A 20,278-nucleotide genomic window follows, 5' to 3' on the forward strand; every position below is an offset into this window, starting at 1 on the left:
TGCAGCATGCTGGCATTAGCATTTAGCTCTAAGCTGCTATCTGAAACATTCAAGCTAGGATTGGTGCCTGGCTAGAGTACGCAGGAAGCAGGACGTGAAGTGTGCATTTCCCTGTGGAAATCACATGTTTTTTTTTACAGCACATCGCAGATGGTGGGAGAAAAGGCTACTGACTTAGTGGTAATTTATTTTTCGGTCAGTGAATTCCTTCCTTTGACTTGAATGAACGCCAACACTTATTGCTTTAAAAAAAACGTATTTTACATTCTAAAATTCCTCTTCACCTTCTGACTTAAAGTATAGATATCCACTCCATTCACATAATATTGACTTTATTGACATTTATTTAACTGAAAAAGGTTTAAGATAGATGGATAGATGGATAGATAGGTGTTGGTTCAATCCCTTGCACCATAAGAGTGGTCTCACAGTACTTTTTATTTGCTTGACTTATAATCAGTCTGAAAGCAAGGTTGTGGAAGGAACAATCGAAACTGGAATTTGAAACAGAAGAGCTTATATCCATTTCTTACAATCTAAAAGCTTGAACTGCTGATTGTGCTGAGATACACCTTTTTTATTTCATGTCATGCGGAAAAGTTGGTAAGTACCCTTTTCAGCACTGCACACCGCAGGAACTCAGCCAGTGGGAAACTGCTAACAAATCCACACACAGACACGTGGGGACAAAGACACACACAGATCTACTCAAACATGAAGCAAAGATAAACATCTAAACAGACACTTGAAGTGAATTCTGTCTGCCTCGGAGCGAGGCCTCTAAATGCACTTATCACTGTGATCAGCAACACGTTATCTATCGTGGGAATCCACATCCAGGCTATAAACAGCAATCTCATGGTCTCTCTCTCACAGACACACACACACAGACACTTTGTGGGTGTGTTTGTGTCCTTCCTCAGTGGAAATGGTAGCTGTCAGGAAGGAAATGGGCAGACATGGAGTTCTGTATTTTAACTTCACTCAGAAAATCTACCTTTACCTCAAAGTGGCACAGTACAAATGACAGAAGTTAAAACTTGTATGTCTGTGTCTGTACGTGTTAGGGCTTATGTGCAGCGTGTCTGTGTTTGTGTTGCTATTCAGAGAGATCGAGGGCAGGACACAGGAGGAGCACAACTATCTGGGACAGTGCAGTCTTCACCCGTCGGTTCTACAAAGACACTGAGAAGCAACTAGAAAGCAGCTCAATGTTGTACTAAAAACCAGGTTGTTATAACCTCTACACTCTACTTTCAAACTATACGTTACATCTGCATATTTGACCATAGTGTCTTCCATAGTGTTAGAATGTGTGTGTGTGTGTGTGTGTGTGTGAAGGGTCAAAGTGGGAGGTGGGGAGTTATGGGAGAGGAAGTGAGGTACGTCGGAGGAAAGGGGGAACCTTTGGGAGTGGAGTTCATTTTTTTCGGTTTCCTGTTTTCTGTTTTGTCTCGGCATGTAAGGCCACCTTCTAATATGATCAACATGACTTCTCTCACACCCACGGCATGTGTAAATGTGTGTGTGCGCGAGCATGGGATCAACTGAGGACACTTTATGAACTCTTTTACACCAGCTAAAAAAAGGCCATTTCCAGTAAAGTTGGTCAATCTGTTTTTTTTTCCTGCCAGTGAGTCATGACCGACGTCATGAATGCGCCGGAAACCAACGCATAGTCGGCGGGAAACACTACACACAACAGACGAAAGCACCATGGACACCAGCGACACTGTTATGGTCGTTGCACTTTTATATGTTTTACTTCAGTCCCTCATTCAAAGTCAACTGCAACTGATAGATTTTAAATCGCTTGCATCTTGCACGATACAAGGAAATGAAAAATTGCTGTTGCACGTTTTGCCCAAGATATTAATAACAGTACACAAAAGCTCATGGCTATTTACACGCCAAAGGCTGGAAGTTCTGCTAAATCATTTAACAGAGGAGTGTGTTCAGATTGTAACCATTCCCATTGCAGACAAAAGCCTGATGTTAGTGGGATTTTTTGATGAGTGGAAAAGAGGCTTAAGATAACCTGAGAAAGAGAGCGGATGAACAGAGAACTTGTCCATCTAATGCATCATGAAAGTGTCACCAAGAAATAAGGCTGCTCCCAGGACTCTTGTGTGAAAGAAAGTGAATCGGTCTTGTCATTGAGGAAACTAAATTACCTCCATGTCCGGGAAATAAACTTTTTGATTTAAAATTGAACCATTCGTGTTCAGTCAGTATATTAACCAGTCTCTCTCAGGAAGCAGCATGAGTCTTTTTGTTGATTTGAATCTACTGATCCCCTGACTGGTTGCCATAGAAACAATAAAAGACTTGTGATTTGTATGCAAAAACATTTGTGTGCAGATTAAATATAGATAAAGAGATGACAAAACTAGCCTTGAATGTCGCTAAACAGATGGGCATAAAAAGTACATGTACATGTGGAGTTTAAATTAGTTCAAGTCTACTCAGCACACTTCTAAAGTGTGTATGTTTAACGTACATTGAAAAGCAAGTTAAATACTTAATTACTCTGTGTAAACACAACTACAATGATGATCCCTTATTGCTCCAGCAGCCTTGTTTGTTATGTGATTGTAAGTTTGATATTTGGTGTCTTTGAAAGCTGCATGAGAAAAGTCTGCAGGACTTTAATCTCCAGTTCTTCGAGCTTGTCATCTGGGCTCCCGTATAAATTAAAGAGTGAAAGGTGCCCTTAGGTAGCAACAAGACTATAGCATTGCAGTTGAACAACTTTGTCATGCCATTATGCAAATATGTTGTCCACTCTGGGTTTTTCTGTAGGCTACATCCATACTACTAAGAGGATCAAGATGCATCAACTCTGCTACGGATACTCCTGACGTCCACAGTACTCCAGAGTTTTAGAGACGCCAAAACAGAGGCGTTTGGAAATGCAGTGGCCCCATTTTACTTTGACAACTCTGAGGCAGCTTTTTAGTCAGGAACACTAAAGGGGAATGCGTTCTCACATACAGGCAAAAACAGAGATGTTTGGAAACGATGATGTAAACACTCACAACAGCCTGCTAATTGGGTCTTTTCAGTCCACACGTAGCCTTCCCTAATTTGTCAGACTCCTGTCACATGACCAGAAGAAAACAACCACCATTAGCCTCAGCTACCAGTGTAGAACACAACATGGATAATCAATTACAATTTGCTGACCCTGTTGTCTTTGCTAACAGCTGTTAAATTAAATTCTGCAGTTTACAATGATACAACCGTTTACCTGCATAGGAGACGAGCAATTATTCAAGTAATCGGTGACTATTCTACGATTAACATCCAAATGCTTCTTGTGTACACCAGCATGCGCATGCCCAGTTTAGGTGAGTGGTCCTGTGATATGCATCCAAAACGCTCATTTGGACGAAGATGGTTTTAGCTTGAAAACAGTGTTTTCAAAACATAGTGATATGGACACAGCCTCAGTCTTCAGGTTGAGTGGTAGAAGGACTAGTTCACGCAGACAGTAGATGTTTTGTTCGCCACTCCAATTTAATTTTGATTCAACAGCCAGAGGGCTGGTTCAGTGACAGATTTTGTCACTGCAGATTTAGTGGTTATCAGCTTGTCTGGAACTTTGGGATGACATCATCAATTTGTAAATCAATTTTGAGGCTGATTTGAAAAGAGGATGAAGACAAATATAAAGGAGCAAGGAACGTTGACAGCAAAGGTTCCTCATTTGTAGCTTTTCCATTGAAGAGTAACAGAGATTTATTATAACTTGAGTCTTATTTTCATCAGTTTGGTCATAAATCCTGTGGAATAAAACACTGAACTGATTAAATGAACTACAGAGATTCAAGGGCGTCACAACAAGTCAAAAAAGGAGTCGAACAAAGCAAGAGCCCAGTCGTCAACTATCTGACAGGAAAGTCAGTCAAACCTATTCGGAAAAAAGACACCCCTGAAATTATAAACCTGCTTTAAAGACAACATTTCCTGTAAAATTTGCCAATATGACAAATTTTCGAAATGAAGTGGTTTCGAATCAGAACCTGATTTAACTGGTTAACATCTATCTCCATGTGTCTTTATATGAGATACGATATGATGACCAAATCTACTCAATAAACTGAAATTATAATTACAGTACTTTCTGTATGTGTATAGTTTTTTGCTACTACATACTGTGAGTGACATCATTCACTCACAAGTCATACAAACACACACTTGATGCCAAATTGCCACTCTTCATGGACTTTGTAATGAAGAAAAAAACATAAGGGAAAAATGTGTAAGGGAATACACAAACACACACATCCAAACACATGGAATAAAAACTTGACTATAAAAGAGGCAAAAATAAACAGGTAATATAAAACACAATCATCTGCACATATAACACTATACGAAACAGTTAAACTAGACACTGATCCACTGCCACCACAGACACCAGCCCTAAAATATTTCTCCATTATCTCTTGGCTCATTGAAAACTCAATGGGTGGGCTCCTTTGGAAGCAACACAACAAGGCTTGATCAGACAAGATGGCACACACAAACAGTGTCACACCTTTAAAGACACACAAATAAACACTAACATTGCATATTCAAAATAGTGCACGCACTTTCAAGAGAACATTAACTTGTTGTGAATTGCATCCCAGATCTGTCTTCATACAAATAAAGGCATTGCTACAGGTAATGCCTCTCTGTCTGACTGAAAGTGGATATGACTCATTGTCTCGGAAACTCAATTAGACATCAATTTATTTGAATTTTACCACATTACCATGCCATCATCAGTTTGCTATATACAGTATGTTGCCTTCTTGCCCATCTGTTCACTGTGGCAGTTCTCCACTTATAACCTACTTTTCCAAAGTCGGACACTGGAACTGCACCATAATAGAACATGTGCTCTGATTGGTGGAGTAAATGGATGGTAAATGGACTGTATTCATTCACACATTCATACAACGCTTCTATATCCAGCACTTTTTTTCATTTCTATCACACACCATTCACACACACTGCTGGGCACAGCTGCCAGAGACAATTTAGGGTTCAGTGTGGACACTTTGGACATATGCGGACAGGAGGAGCCAGAGATCGAACAACCAACTATCTGGTTAGTGGACACCCCGCTCTACCTCCTTTGCCACGGCCGCCCCAATCCCAGTGAGCCCAGAACACCAAAATTAGCATTCTCATGCACACAACCAACTACAGGCACACAGAGATGGAGCTGGTAAAAAGGCCAAAAAGGTCAGTAAAAACATTTAGGATTTTTTAACAGCCAACATACATGCTGACACTACAATGTGTTTATTCAAATTCTAAGCCTACATGAATACATCCAGAGAGACATTGAGCCCATGGATCTGTTTAACTGGCAGCTTCGGTAGAAGGTCATGGTTGGTCATTCGGTCGTGGTTGGAGCACCACATATACAGGGAGGAGCCAGAGTGCTCAGTTATTAAAAACTACATATGGACTCCAGCTGGATTCATAACCAAATTCAATATATCAATACATTATTATGTCATTATGAGAAACGCACATCAGTCCATACCTTGAAGTTCTCCTCCTCCAGCCATGTGCACATCAGCAGTGCATGTATACACACACTTAGTGCATGTATACACACACTAAATACAGAGAGAGTAAATGTCCACTGTAATGTTGTTTATATGACATATTAAGAGATGCGCTTGTGAAAGCAAAAGGTTTGAGGATCCCACTGGAGCTGTACAGAATTTATTGCTTTCCTCCTCTTGGGATAGAATTAAAACAATTATATGACCTCCACTCATTGGTAGAAGAAACATTAAATACATTAAAATATTTGCAAATGTTTAACTCAATTTCTTCTCAGTAAATTGGTTCAGCAAGACCTCTAATATGTCTACACTGTATGTGTGAGTTTGTGCTCCTCCATCAGCAGTGGGAGTGTTTTGGTGCAAATAATTTAAAACCCCCGGCTTCTGTGGCACCTAAATTCAGATGTTAAGCACTTCACTGCCATAACAAGGCCACAATGAATAATTGCCCCAGAATTATTAAAAGGCAAACTGATTTTGATCTAAACATGCAACTACTGCAAACACAAAGGCTACAGCTGCACCCACATGCCCAAACATGTGTGAAAGAAATTGAGACACATACTAACCAGATTGTTTATCTCACATGATCACACACATAGCGAGATCCAGTGTCTTACAAAACATGCCCCGTATAACACGTTTTATGTTGTAACATAAACAAGAACCCTCTACTCCCCTTCTTCTCTCCAAATCCAAAATCCACATACACGGTGAAACCACCCCCATACATTGCTGTCAAACATATATCGAAATCCCTTCTGTTGTCTGTGATTTATGAACAACTAATTACATGGCTGTTCTTCAGAGAGCGAGGGGAGGAGGGGAAAAATGAAAGCTGGGAAGAGAGTGGAAGAAATAAGGGGCAGGTCCCTCGCTTATAAAAAATCTGTAAGCCATAGTGAGAAGACACTGCAGACAGTGAGAGAACTAAAGACCTCAACAATAAATACAGAAAACTATACCATTGTGTTAAAGAGTTAAATATTTGGATTAATTGGAACAGTGTGATAGTTGGTATTTGTCTTTACTGAGTGGAATTCTAGGTGTATAGGTACAATTTCACTCAGTAGAGCGCATAAAGCCCAACAGCACCAAGTTCGACAAATAAATATCAGCTCCCTGAACATGTCAGATTTTTTTTTATTAAGATCCATGAATAATTCTCTGCAAATACTTTGAAAATGTTACTTTAAAAAAGCCTTATCTCACAATGTATGTATAAAAAAATCCTGGATTTGTCCACTAATGCAGATCCGCACCATCATTTAATGGGTTCCCCCAGGACTAATGCATCCTCCCACCAAGTATTGTAGAAACACGTTTAGTTGTTTTTGTGTAATCTTGCTTACAAAAAAAGATCCAAACCAAACAAACAAATAGACAGCTCCACCCTGCTTCCAAAGAATCTAAAGCAGCCCCAAAATGGTGCATCATCTTTGATTTCTCCCTAGGCTAATGAAAACGCAGAATTTACCCACGTGATGCAGAGTAACAGAGAAACGGCAGTGCAATAGAGTGAGTGAGAGAAAATCAGAGAAAAGTTTCAGAAACAGATAAACAAACAAACAAAAGGAAATGAAACCAGATGAAACTTGATTTAATTCAAATCACTTGATCACCTTCAAGCTAGAAAATCGTGATTCTCATTTTCTTCAGAGTCATGCAGCCCTTGTCAACACAATATCCTCTCCAGAGTAAATGCAGCTGGAATTTTGATCTATGATGTTGCAATCATTAAAAGTATCTAAACAAGTACGGTCAAGACAAGAGATCTTAATCTTGAATCTTTTTGATCCAGTTTTTCGCTGATAAGACAGTTTCACAACATCTCCACGGGCGAATTCACCCAAAAAGTAAACTGACAGAATACATCACTGCCGGGATAGACAACTTTAAACTCAGCAGCGGTAATAGGTATAAAAGTTAACGATGCTTGAAAAGATGAGCAAAAAAAGTCCAAAGTTCTAGGTAACAAAGTCATTGTTAGTGATGACAACAAGGAAGTACTTTTCACTGGAATACACACGGGAGATTTACAGGGGGGAGAGGTCGCAGAGATGTGAGTAGAACTAGGATGCTATTATCTCTTCAGCCAATGAGACAGCAGTTTATCACAGCAGTCAATCACAGAGTAATCGCTATCTGCGAGAAACTCCTTCCACTTTCACTACCTTGGAACAATTAGTCAGCTTCCACTGCCTGGGCTGTCACAGATAAAGATTTCACAAAGAGTGAGTTAGCAGACTCAGTGACAGATTCTATTAGCCTTGTATTTTATATTTATTGCCTTACTTTACACTTGTATTGTGATCTGTAGGAAAATATTAGACACCGGGCCAATATGGATTTTTGGGGGCTGATGCTAATACCAATATAAGGGAGTTTAAAAAAGTTTGATGCCAATATATCAGCCAATGTTAGTTTTTATATTGGCACATATCGGCAAACACAAAACACTGATACCGATGACATTTAATTTCTCATGTCGGCCAAACGATATAGCGGTCAGGCTTTAGAGTATATGGCAATGTCTGGTGATGTGTTTTTTTCAATAGCTGATTAGCTGTTCAGCAGAGAACTGATGCATTGTTTTTAATGATTGATCAAACAACATCTCAGCAATTTTCCAAGCAAAAAAAACAAGCAAAACTGTTACTGGTGTCACCTTTTCTCTGCTTTAAGAACAGCTTTGAGTTATGGGCTGCTTTTGAAGACACAAACAACTGGAAGACGTCTCCTTAGAAAGATTCATATTGTAGATTAATAACCAACGGATAAACCGAATGAAAAACGTATTACTTGCCGCCCTAAACAAAATCCAGGTCAATAAATCAACAACCAAAGTAATCCAGATATACCACAGCTATAATCTGCAATTACAGCAGAGTGGATTAGTGCCGATCACTGTTCACTATGTCTTTCTTCTACTCTTGTGACCCACACCGATCCTTGACTGGAGCTCTGGCCTCGCTCATCTTCCCCTCCACTGACTCGTCCACCTTCAGGAATGCCATTCCACCGGTCAGTCCATAATTCCCGCTCAGTGTTTCCCAGTAATCCCCTCTTCTCCGGCTGCTCCGAGGCTGCTTCCTTCCCCACAGCTGCCGGCTGGTCCGGCTTGCTCTAATAATAGGACAACAATGCCCGCCCCACACCCCAACACCACTGCAAGAGAAAGCTTTACATCCCAAAATGTTTTTCATTGAATCGGTACATTTTAAGATTGTTCCCCAAATGTTCTTTAAAAGTTAAAATGATTGTTTAATTAACATAACTCGTTAGATCTAAATTCACAAAAGCAACTTTCTAAACTGTTGACATTCAGCACGTCTGCAGCATGTAAACACATGTTGGTGGAGGAATGATGATGAGGCCCACTCAAGTGAGCTGCTCTGTGTGGTGGAGGAGCTACAGAAGACACTGTAATCACGCAGGAGCTGATAAATAAGGACTGCACACTGCTGAAGTAGTTAAACACCACCTTGCGCTCGTGCCACAGTGTTTTGCGACAGGACTACACACACACGCATAAATATATATATATATAGCAGACTGGTTATGAATAAATGTCACATTTGTTCTGCATGGTCCTCTCAGCGAAGCAGCCCCCCGAGCTGCACACACTCACACAAACACATGCCAAAGAAAGGGAGGCATTAATCAGAGGAGAGAATGGAGAGAGTGAGAGCTGGACTGAGCCTTTTCTCTCTGATCTTCTGCTGTCCCACTTGTGGAGGCACAGCTCACAATCACATGCTGCAGCTCTTTGGTGTCTTCGAGCCGGACATTTAGTCTACAGCCTCTCTCCTACTCATTCGTTTCTTCACAGTTTGCTTCTTTCACCCTCTTCTTTGCTTCTTTTCTCTGACAGACAGATCGGTGTGATAAACATTGCTTCCCGTGAAAAAGCTTCCCCCTCCACACCTTCTCCTCTCCTTCAACCCCCCTCCGCCATTCCACCAAGAGAGCAATCACACTGGAAATACTCAAGAACTTGTAGGTCAGACCCCCATTTTTTCCCTCTCACAGAATTACTGGCCAGCGAAAGTTGTTAAAAACAGAGAGTGGGATTGTAGTGCTCACCTCAGACAAGGTCCCGCTGCTGCAGGGGGAGCAGAAGTAGTATCATCCTCAATCCTCAATCCTCACACAGAAAAACCAAGAGCAACAAGTAGCAACTCCAGCGATTTCTCCTCCTCCCCTCTCTCTCTCTCGCACTCCTGCTTCCTTGCTCTCTGCTTTGCACTCATTCAGACTGCAGTAGCTGCAGTGGAGTGAGCGAGTATGCGTGTGTGTGTGTGTATGGTCCTGTGGACTCCTGCAGGGGCACTTAACAGGGTTCAGGTCCTCCCCCCCTTCACAGGCTCACACAGAGAGAAAAAAAAAAGCTCACACACACACACACAGAGGGCAGGAGAGTATTCTCTTTGTCTTTTGTTGCTTTCTCTCACTTCCTTGCTCTCTGTTTTCAGATGTCTGTAACTCCCTGTTCTGCACCCCCTTTCATATGAGAAAGAGAATGACAGAGTGAGAGAGAGCCAGTGCATGTGTGTGTGTGTGTGCACAGGGAACGCTGTCCTGCCTCAGCGCCTGGGGCTCAGAGAAGGAGGTGGAGGAGGGGGAGGAGTTTCAAACTCAGAGAGCTGAATTCCTACCACTGGTCCCAACCAATCGGAGGCCTCCCTGCAGCTGACCAAAAACCGCGGGGCCAGGCCGGGCCTCGCCACCACACTCCAGCTTTAAAGCATTAGCTGAAGTTTGCTGTGCTCTCAGGATACTTTCTACAGTGGCTCTATGGATGATCATGAATGTTGTTCCCTGGGCACTCTTTGTTTACGTTCACATTTTACTCGTATTGATATCTCCGGATGAAAACATTCAATAAAAGTATAAAAAATACTTATTAAATGTTTATTGCACTGGAAATGTTATTTATTTTCAGGAGGGATTTAAAGTGTTACAGGGTTCATAATGTATGCAGAAAAAACTGTTTAAAAGTCAGATGACTATGTTGTGGCTGTGTTGGGATGTTTCCTTGTCTTTTCCCATGTCCCTTCCTCCTTCCGGCAAAAGGAACAGGACTCTCATGTTTCGGCTGCTGTCCTTGGCCACACATTTGTCAAGCAAGACATTTGTCCACAGAGGTGACATCAGATCTCCCCCTCCTCCAGCTATTCACACCAGCTCACTTCTACTTCAGCTTCTTCCTTCCCTCCTCCACATCAAGTCAAACTAAAGGCTTAGTGTTTTTGTCATGAGAATAACATCATGTGATGCTGTTTCCCCGTGGTAAACTGTGTTATCTTACATATTATTTGAAATTAAATACAGTCTGCTATTATGTCATAATTTTAACATTAGGTCTACAGTCATGCTGGCAATGTGAAAGCTGTGTGAATGCAAATGTCTGAGTGAGAGCCTCTGGATTATCTGCAGACTTCCTTTGCCTGGACTCATAGTATAATGTCCATAGAAATTCAGGGGAATTCAATGTGAGAACTCAGCAGGCTGGATTCATCGCAAGTCGGGGGGTTGATGATGCTTCTAACACGCAACAGACTGAAATAATGAAAGAAACAAAAAGAAAACAAATATCTCCGGGTAAAAAAGTGGTGAGACACATGTAGAAGACTCCATAGAAAGTGTCAAGAGAGAATTTGATATCTGTGTGTTGTAAAGAAAATCACGAGATCTCCACAGTCACCTCCTGCCTCTGCTATGCTAACATTTTTACATCTTAGTCTAGCATGTTAGCATGCTAATTATCTCTAAACTTTATGGACAGCTGCACCTTGTCAGAACATTATTAGTGTGGCAGGTATTTAGTCACAAACCAAATCAGTGAAATTGAAATTAACCGATCAAATCATTGAAATTTTTGCCCGATAGTGCCAGATGACAAGAGAAGGGATCACCAGTTTTGTCACCTCTGCCAAGGAGGCTATGTTTTCTTCTGCCTTTGTTTGTTTGCAGGATCGTAGAAAGACAACTAGACAGATTACCATTGAACTTAGGAGGATGCTGTATGGGAACGAAACCAAGGAATTCTGGTGCAGATCTGGGAGCGGATCCAGGGTTTTTCTCATTTTCTTTAACATTGGGAGATTTATCTGATATTTATCTGATATTTATGAGTGAGTGAAGATCCAAATAAAAATCCATCTAGTGACTTTAAATGTGGTTTCATTAGGGGACTGTTGGGCCTTAGTGGAGGTTCTAGTTATGATTCATCCTGAGATAGACATGAATGTGTTTACCACTTGTCGTGGCAACCAAAGTAATACTCATCAAGTCGGCTATGTCTACCTCATGGTGGCACCAGAAGTAAAGTCAGGGCTCACCAAAGTCAACACGATTCATCCTGTGGGGACCATGAATTACTGTATAAACCGTCACGGCAATCCATCATTCAAAGAGATGGACTGACGGATCAACATTGTAATACCTCGAGCCATTCTGCCTCTGTGGCACCAGAATTCACAGGAGACAAAGAGCAAATCTGGAAAAGAAAACCTATTTTTCAAACTGTATCATTATAGAAGGATTATTGATGTGTTTACACTGATGTAGCCTTTAATAGACCATTCAATTATTCAATGATTAAGTTTTGTATGTATAAGGTTAATAGACTGATCTGGGAGAAAATTGCGGAGACAAGATGTTTCCTTTACTGAGCTGCCTTTACGTCTACAATTAGGCTAATTGTAATTACTTCAACAGAGCATTAAGAAAGCCAGTGGGTTAGAAAAAGCTGATGACTGACAGCTCCATGTTTCCTTCACTGCACATGTAGTGAGTCGTGGCTTCCAAACCCAGAATGGAAACAGCCCAGTTTCCACATGTCTCGTAAATGTGAAATGATACAAATTGCTCTGTGTGTGACATCAGTGAGGACGGGATAAATACGTTGATCTATGACTTTCATGTGTTTCTCGCTTCTGAAGGAATTCAGCACAACTATAAAAATATCCAGCAAAACATCCTGTTGTTAGTTTGTCTCTTCGTTTGTTGCTCAGCAGAGCTCGGTGATGAGTTTTTGACACATTTTGGCAAATGACTGCCACATTGGCAAACTGCTTTTTTTGAAGATCGGCATGTTTACTTCACCTCATCCTTCTAAACAGCTTTGTACAATTAGTGAGGCTTTTTTCTAAAAAAAATGATGAAAACACAACAACTACCACTTTACATGTAATTCAAATGCAATCCGGATATCTCAAAGGACATTGCAATGGACCTTTTTTATTATTATATTTAGGACAATATCCAAAGAACCATAAATAGGCCAAAAGTGAGCAATGTCATAGATAATATGTCTCTTGAATGCCAAAATATCAATTGCAATGTTTCAGAAAAAGACCACCACACAAACTTTTCCTTTAGAAATAGTGACTTATATACAGAAGGGAAAATGTTTGTAAAGGTATGGGGACCATTTACTGCTTTGGCGAAATGTATGGACGTGTCAGATGATGAAGAGGAAGAATGAGTTCTACCTGATGAGTCTGTGTACGTCAAAAGAAAGCTGTAAACTGAGAGGCTGCTCAATGTGATGTTTGTTTTTCTATGTCACAGTGTGTGTTTTTGCTGATGAGGGACAATGAGTAGAAGACACTAACAAAGATGTCAACTTGGAAAGACAGGATTCGAGAGGTTTTGGTCCGCAGCGGAATTTATACGTTACGTCCTGCCTCGCCACCCAGGCGCCATTCCTTGCATGGAGTGTTACAACTATTTTTCTCTTGTTAGCGAACGCATCAACAAAGACAAACCAGACGTTTTCCAGAGTTCATGTCTGTAAACGGCTCATGACAGAAGTCCACAGATTTTACTTTTAGAACAAGAGAGAAAAGTTGCACAACTTAGTCTTGATCCCCATCTTCATTAAAAAATGTCATTCTCACTGTGTGAAATGAGAATTCCCAAGTGTGAAACTGTGGAAAAAATGTTTTCGTTATCTAAAACAATTAAATACAGGTTTAACCTGACTGAGGTCAAATCAGGAAGCCTATAAGATGTTTGTTTAGGCCAGAGTTTGTCTGACGTCTAAATCCAACTAAACAATTACCAGGAAAAACACTGATAAAGACGGAGCGAGAGTTAGAATGGGACAGACAGAAACCTAAAGGCTGAAATGACATAGTGAGTGAGTACTTCGGTATGTGGGCTATAGAGTTACACATGGACAAAAAAGTGAAGCAGCAAAGTCCACTCCTATAGACAACACAGACACGCCTCCGCTTTTATCCTCCTCTCTGTTTGTCTCCCTCTCCGTCGCAGTGATCCCTCACCCCCTGTCACTCTGTTTATTTTCCTGAGTCGATTTGGGTGTGTTTATGTCAAAGAACGTGTGAAAAGGTAAAGCAGCTTTTGTAAGTTACGCTCTGAAGTTGTGGAACAGACTGCCGCTAGATATCGGAGAAGCAAACGTCATTCAGTCAACGTCTTTAAAAGAAAACATTTCTCTTTATTTCAGCCTTCAACTAGATCTTGCTCCTGCCTGCAATTTTATAATTTTTTATCACTTTTTCTTTTCTGTTTGCACGCATTTTAACATGTTCTTTATGTTACTTAAAATCTGTTCTATATGAATTACATTTTAACATGTTTTTATCTATATGTATGTGAGCTGCATTTCTTGGATGAAAGGTGCTAAACAAATAAAGTATATTATTATTATTAAAAGTTATGAATATGCACAGTGATGACAAAGTTTAACCCTATGCGTGAATATCAGGTTCTCTGGAGTAAAAAATGATTAACTTATTTTGTTCCTCCAGAAACAGCATTTAGGTTTCTGCTGAACCTGAATCAGGAGAATGACAGCAACAATGGAAACGTAATACAGGATGTAAGGAGGGAGATCAGGAGCAAACAGAAAGTGAAGAATAGTGTCTGTGTGACAAAGGAGCATCAGTGGAGATACACAATCTGCATAATGTGTACAGCCTCCTAATGATGTGCCTTAAGAAGTCGTTCTGTCATTCTGTGCCTCTTTTGAATAAATGTTTATCCTGAGGCACAACTTTAATAACACTTTTCTCCTCAGAGAGCTGAGTTTATGTGTCATAAAGAAGTAACGCATTAAACAGTCCAACTCCATCAGGCTCGTTTCTGCCTCCTCATGAAAGAGACGGAGGAATGTGTGTGTTTCAGCTGCAGGAATAGTTGGACATGGGACAGTCAGGAATGCCAACATCTGCCATTTTGAGACAAAGGCACTTGTGTGCGGCACGTGGGGTCAGGCCGCTGCCATGCCAGCTAGTGCTTTTTGTGGAGGGATTCCAAATGGAATTCAACATATAAAAAGGCTGGAACTGGGGCATCCTGGGGCCCGGCAGTCTATAATGCATGCACCGCATAGCAACTAAGGCCCCCCTGGATTCGTACGGACATTTATCACATACCACTCACGCCTCTCTCTGCATATGTTTTCTGTCACTCTCTACTGTCAGCGATAGAAAACCCCTAAAGCAGCTCATCCAGGGTGACACACTGAACTCTGAGGGCCTCGTCATGAATCGACAATTGTGTTGGTTTATAACTCTGCTGACAGCCCCATGCAAATGCTGTTTCATGCTTTACTGTCGCTCTTTCCACTAGATCTGAAGATATGGGAGTCGTTATAGCTGGAAGGATTCATTTTTCAGAATTCTCGATATTGCTCCTAAAAACTGAGTTCATGCACACAACTAAACTGCAAGAGCTCGTACATTTCGTCGGAAGCATTATGGCTTACAGATTATATTTTCTTTTAACATAAGGATTTGTTGTTAATCAATGCATCTGGCAAGCCACAAATACATAGAGACTGATAATAATCAGTACAGTATATATATATATACATATATACACACATATATAAGTATCACGCTGGACTCACACGTACTGTATGCCTTGGCCAATTCAAACGAAACGCTGCTCATTCACTTTGAATGGGGTGACGTTGCTCGTGCTGTGTACAGCAGAAGTTGAGCAGTGGATGCACCAGCCAATCGGCTCGTGCTCAAACAAACATAGGCACTAGCCAATCAAATCACGCTGAAGGGAAAGCAGAGGCAGAGGCAGCTAATGAAATTGGTGTGTGTTCATCTGGTTGTGGATTTTTTTTCCTGTCTACTTCTCTTCAGCATTATATTGATAGCTAGCATGGCACGTTAGCTTGAAAGCCGGCTATGTTGTGTGTCCCAAGCATGAAACTGCGATTGCTGTCGTTATGACGATCAGGCACCAATGGTCAATGTGAACCATTAACACAAGAGTGAGTCTAGCAATCGAATCATGGTGATCTTTAGGCAAAGCATTTATAAAGTTATGCAAAAAGTATTTTCTGATTTAGTATAGACACAACATGAACTTTAAATTATAACTTTTAAATTTACAACATGTACTTGCAATAGCCTACTTTTGTTGACAAAATCCAACCGCAGACTGGGCTCTGGATGTGCCTATTGGGCTCTGGATGTGAAGCCTATTCTCGATTGTGAGAGTGATGCATTTTCTATGCCCAGCATCCCCCTCAAACGCCTCTTGGTGCCTCTGCAAGCACAGCCATTAAAAAAAATGTAGTGTTGCATTTATTCAAAAATATGTTGCCTCTTGAAAATAATACAGCCAGTGAATATGTTGCCCACGAAACATATCTGTTGCAGTTCAGTTGTGCAGAAATGAAATTTCTAGGAAAGAGGATTCATTAGAAATTCTCCATAGAGCTGAGCTTTTTTTCTCATTTTGTAAATGGTCAATACTGATATAATAGGTGCTTCTGACTAAACTTACTATACGGGATCTAATCGCTGCAATTGTATTTCATTTTAATGAAAACAGGCAATTAAACTGATTTCCAGTAGTAACCTTTAGTGCCGCCTACGAAATCTTCAAATGCTACTACATTGAGTGACATTAATTGGTTACTTTTTCACAGAATTACTCTTGTTATAGCATCACCGAACATACCTTGCCCTCTTTAATCAAAGGGGTTTTACAGACCATAACCATAATTTCATTGTGATGGTGAAAACAAAGCAGATAGACAAGCAGAACCAACCATCTCAAGTTTTATGTTGCTGTTAATCCCAAAGCTCTAATTTCAGGCTCAAATTACCCCATTTTCCCACCAGTAGTGGCACTGAAACAAACACCCTGGTGGATCATCACAGATCTGTAGCTGGGTAAACCACACAAACAATGAGGAAGGATAAACAAAACGCAGATTAGGATCAGTTTATCCTACGATTCCTGCATCCTGCTATCACCCAGGGAAATACTTGCATCCACGATGTCTGACTTCACCAGTTTACTTTCACACAGTCGGTACTTTCCACCTCTCTCAGCTCCCACTTCGCTCAGTGCGGGACCAGCACATTTACATAAGACCTACACAGACGCGAAAAAAGCACATTCCCGACACGTGAGCATGTAAGTAGCTCATAAGTGCGTTTGGCTCAATTGTTACCGCCTCGCAGTCACTTTGACTTAGACACACACGACACACTTCCACAGCAAAACACACCAGGGACACGCTATGGCTCACTGTAGCACCCACGCACGAAACCACACTAAACATGCTTAACGTCGACATAACAGGCGCCGATTTGTGACAGTACAATTTTCCTTCAACACTATTGTCTCATATACCCTGCACTCCCCTGTCTCCCCTCCCTCCCCCCTCAGCAGTGACTCCGCTGACAGACAGTCTCCCCCCCCATCAGGGTGGCTTTCTGACAAACGGGGCCAAATGGAGTCGTGCCACTGTTGCTGCTGGCCACAAGTCAGCTCTCTGAGGTTATTGCTTAGCTCTGCTCTTGCAGTGTTATTTATATCCACCATCGCAGCACCAGTCGGTTTGATGAACTTTTCATCTGTCATGTGCCAAGGGGACCTCACAGCTGTGGATCTTTTTCTGCTAAGTCTTCTTACGATGGCCTACAGGTGTGCAAAAAAGCTGTTCACCTCCTGGACCAGGTCTAGGAGGTGAACAGGGCCTCTGGGGGTTGTTGAGGAATATCTAAGTTGCTTTTAGGACTACTGATATAAAATTGTTTGTTACTTACATTTAAATGACAGTTGTAAAGCTGAAGCCCACGAGCAAGATTGAAAAGTATGAGGCAAATGTAAGGTTGAGAAAAAGCAAGAGAAACCAAACTGATGTTTGTATTTAGTGACAATTGCCTTATTATGGTTACGGCATAAAACAGACTAATTAAACACTCCAACTTTAACAGATCACAAACAGGAGATTGATACTCTGGAGACAAACATTTGTAATATGTTGAAATTGTCATGTTGTTTGTTGTAATATAAAATTATGTGATTTATAGTCAATGTTGTAAAGGACAAACTCAGCTAAATGTATTTTGTTTTTTCTCCACATACTTGTACCACCCAGTGACATTTGTGCCTGGTTTGATTTGCTTTGGAAAGACAAACAGAACTGTGGAAAAAAATTGTCTTGAGTTGAGTCCTTGAGGCTCCTTAGTTCCACCAATTGATTAAAAAGACACGAATTCCTGTGATAAATTTCAGGCCAACTCATTGATGCTTCTGGGACATTCACCAGCAGAAGCACCCCTAAGTACCCAGAGGACAAATCAGGACCCAAGTGCTCAGGCCACATTTGGTCAGGGTTCAGGGTTCATCCAAATGGGGTCAGACAAATGTGTCCTTGACCTCTGGACTGTTAAGTTTTTAGTGGACCTAAATACAATATGTCCCTCAAAAGCACTTCCAGGCATGGGCCACTGACAGGAGGTAACATTTTCTGTCTCTCTGTACTTTCATGTCTCCTTTTCCAGCATTTTCTTTTTCATTTTGAGTTTCTCAGTGTGTTGTACAATCCATTATGCATATAACCACAGCATTCCTCTTGTTGGAGATGACGGCTGCGAATGTGTGTATGTGTTTTTTTCCCCTCTGTCTTTGAAACATTCACAGTTTCTTCCACAAATAGAGTCAAATATAAGCATGGAAGAAAAATCCCACCACAGCAGCCACTCGAGAAGAATTTGAAAGCCAAGTGTGAAACGCAGTCTCAACTAGATGTCTTCAGAACCTGAAAGTTTTGATGCACAATACAAATAAAAGAAGGTGAACTCTTACATGCTTTTGGCTCAGTAAAGCTTATGGAATTGAATTCAACAATTAAATTATAAAAGTCCTGTAACAATGTGAACGTTATTCTGTCGTAGAGCCGTGTGCAGTCCATCAATTCACTCAGCCCCTTTTTGCCCAGCTGTTGATCTTTCCTTCTCTCTCACATAAAAACTCTCAAGTCATTGTCAAGCAAGTCAGACTGGCACTGGGAGAAATCCTGTTGAATTGATGAACCATTGGAGCGTAATAAAAGTTTTTACCATCTTTGGCAGGCAAGAAAACAATGGGCATAACACTGGCCCGACCTGTGTAGAAGTAACTGAGTCAAAAAGTCCTCTTCATTGATTTTAACAATGCTTTTTGCGCATTGGTACAAACATGAAGGTTGAGGAGAATAGATCAGCCCCATACATGGCTATATTCTCACGGATACCTGACCGTGTCAGTTGTGAGTCAAGTGGGTGTAAAGGACTCAAATGTATTGCTTTGTTTCACTCTCACATCGCTCATAGCATCATTTAAAGTCGCAAGAGGTGGCAGTTAAACCCACTCTAGAATACTGGCTTTGCACTAAATGGCAGAAATTAAAAATAAATTGGGACTTTCTGGTGAACATACAGTGGTGAAGCATTTAAACACTTAAATGGTGGAGACCAAACAAAGTCTACAATGTCTTTCCACCTCAGATTTAAAAATCGAGATTTGCTTTCCAAAAGATGGAAATACAGAAATATGCACAAACACAGGCCTACATACAATGACGTGTTTACAGTTTGAAACAAGACAGACTAAACATCATGGGTCTCTAAACAATTTTGACAACACTCATCGGCTGAAGGGTGAAACCCAATAAACTGAACAAAGTCTCTATCACAGAATAAAGTGAATTTCATCATGAGGCCTGGTACAAGATAATGCTTCTTCTTTTTAAACTAGATCGAAATTTGTAAGCCGACAGCCAAGTTCCCAAATTTATACACCATGTACGACCCTGCTCTGGCTAAAGCTTAGCACATGACAACACATGCAAGAATAAGTCTTTTATTAAAAGCTGAACATTCTTCGAGACAAAAGCCCTGCAGCGCTGTCACCCAAAAGACCGCAGATTCATCTGGATAAAATCTGGGAATTTTAGTCTAAACTCTAATTCACTTCAAAGGGGAAAATGAGTGAAAAAGCCCTTGTTTTCCCTCAAAAAACTTTTTTGATAAAAGAAAAGAAGAAATCTCAGCGGGTTTAATCCCTGTCTCATCAAAGTTCTGACACTAGCACACACAAATACACACACTGTGTCCCTGTGTTTACCCCTCCAGTAAGTGAGCAAGCATTCAACCTTTCTCAACTAGGACAAAAACATACAGACCTATTTACATGTCAATGATGGCCACTTTCTCTGCCTCTCCCTTTTTAGTTTCCTCCCTTAACATTCCTCTGATCTCTATGTGCTCCTATGAAATAGTGGTTATGCTTATTTTGAGGCTGTGAAGACAAATACTCTTACTTAAGGGCACTTTACTTCTGACAAAACTACTGGGTGCAGCATGTAGTCAAGTGACTACTGTTACATTTAAATATGGCGGCGGTAGCACAGCATGAACAATCATCTGCTT

At 40.9% G+C, this 20,278-nt stretch overlaps 1 protein-coding gene across 8 annotated transcripts in view; it reads right to left on the reverse strand.

Moving 5' to 3' along the window:
* Window positions 1–20,278, reverse strand: part of dab2ipb (DAB2 interacting protein b) — a 167,576-nt gene that overhangs the window by 114,053 nt on the left and 33,245 nt on the right. For 2 of the 8 annotated variants that reach the window (XM_034601791.1, XM_034601790.1), the window contains exon 1: window positions 9,660–9,818. The exons of the other annotated variants lie outside the window; for them this stretch is intronic. The gene's annotated coding sequence lies outside the window, so the exon portion shown is untranslated. Of the gene's footprint in view, window positions 1–9,659; window positions 9,819–20,278 lie in introns of those variants that run through there. 8 annotated transcript variants of the gene reach the window in all.

This window comes from Hippoglossus hippoglossus, chromosome 12 (assembly GCF_009819705.1).
Source record: "Hippoglossus hippoglossus isolate fHipHip1 chromosome 12, fHipHip1.pri, whole genome shotgun sequence".
Taxonomy (NCBI): domain Eukaryota; kingdom Metazoa; phylum Chordata; class Actinopteri; order Pleuronectiformes; family Pleuronectidae; genus Hippoglossus; species Hippoglossus hippoglossus.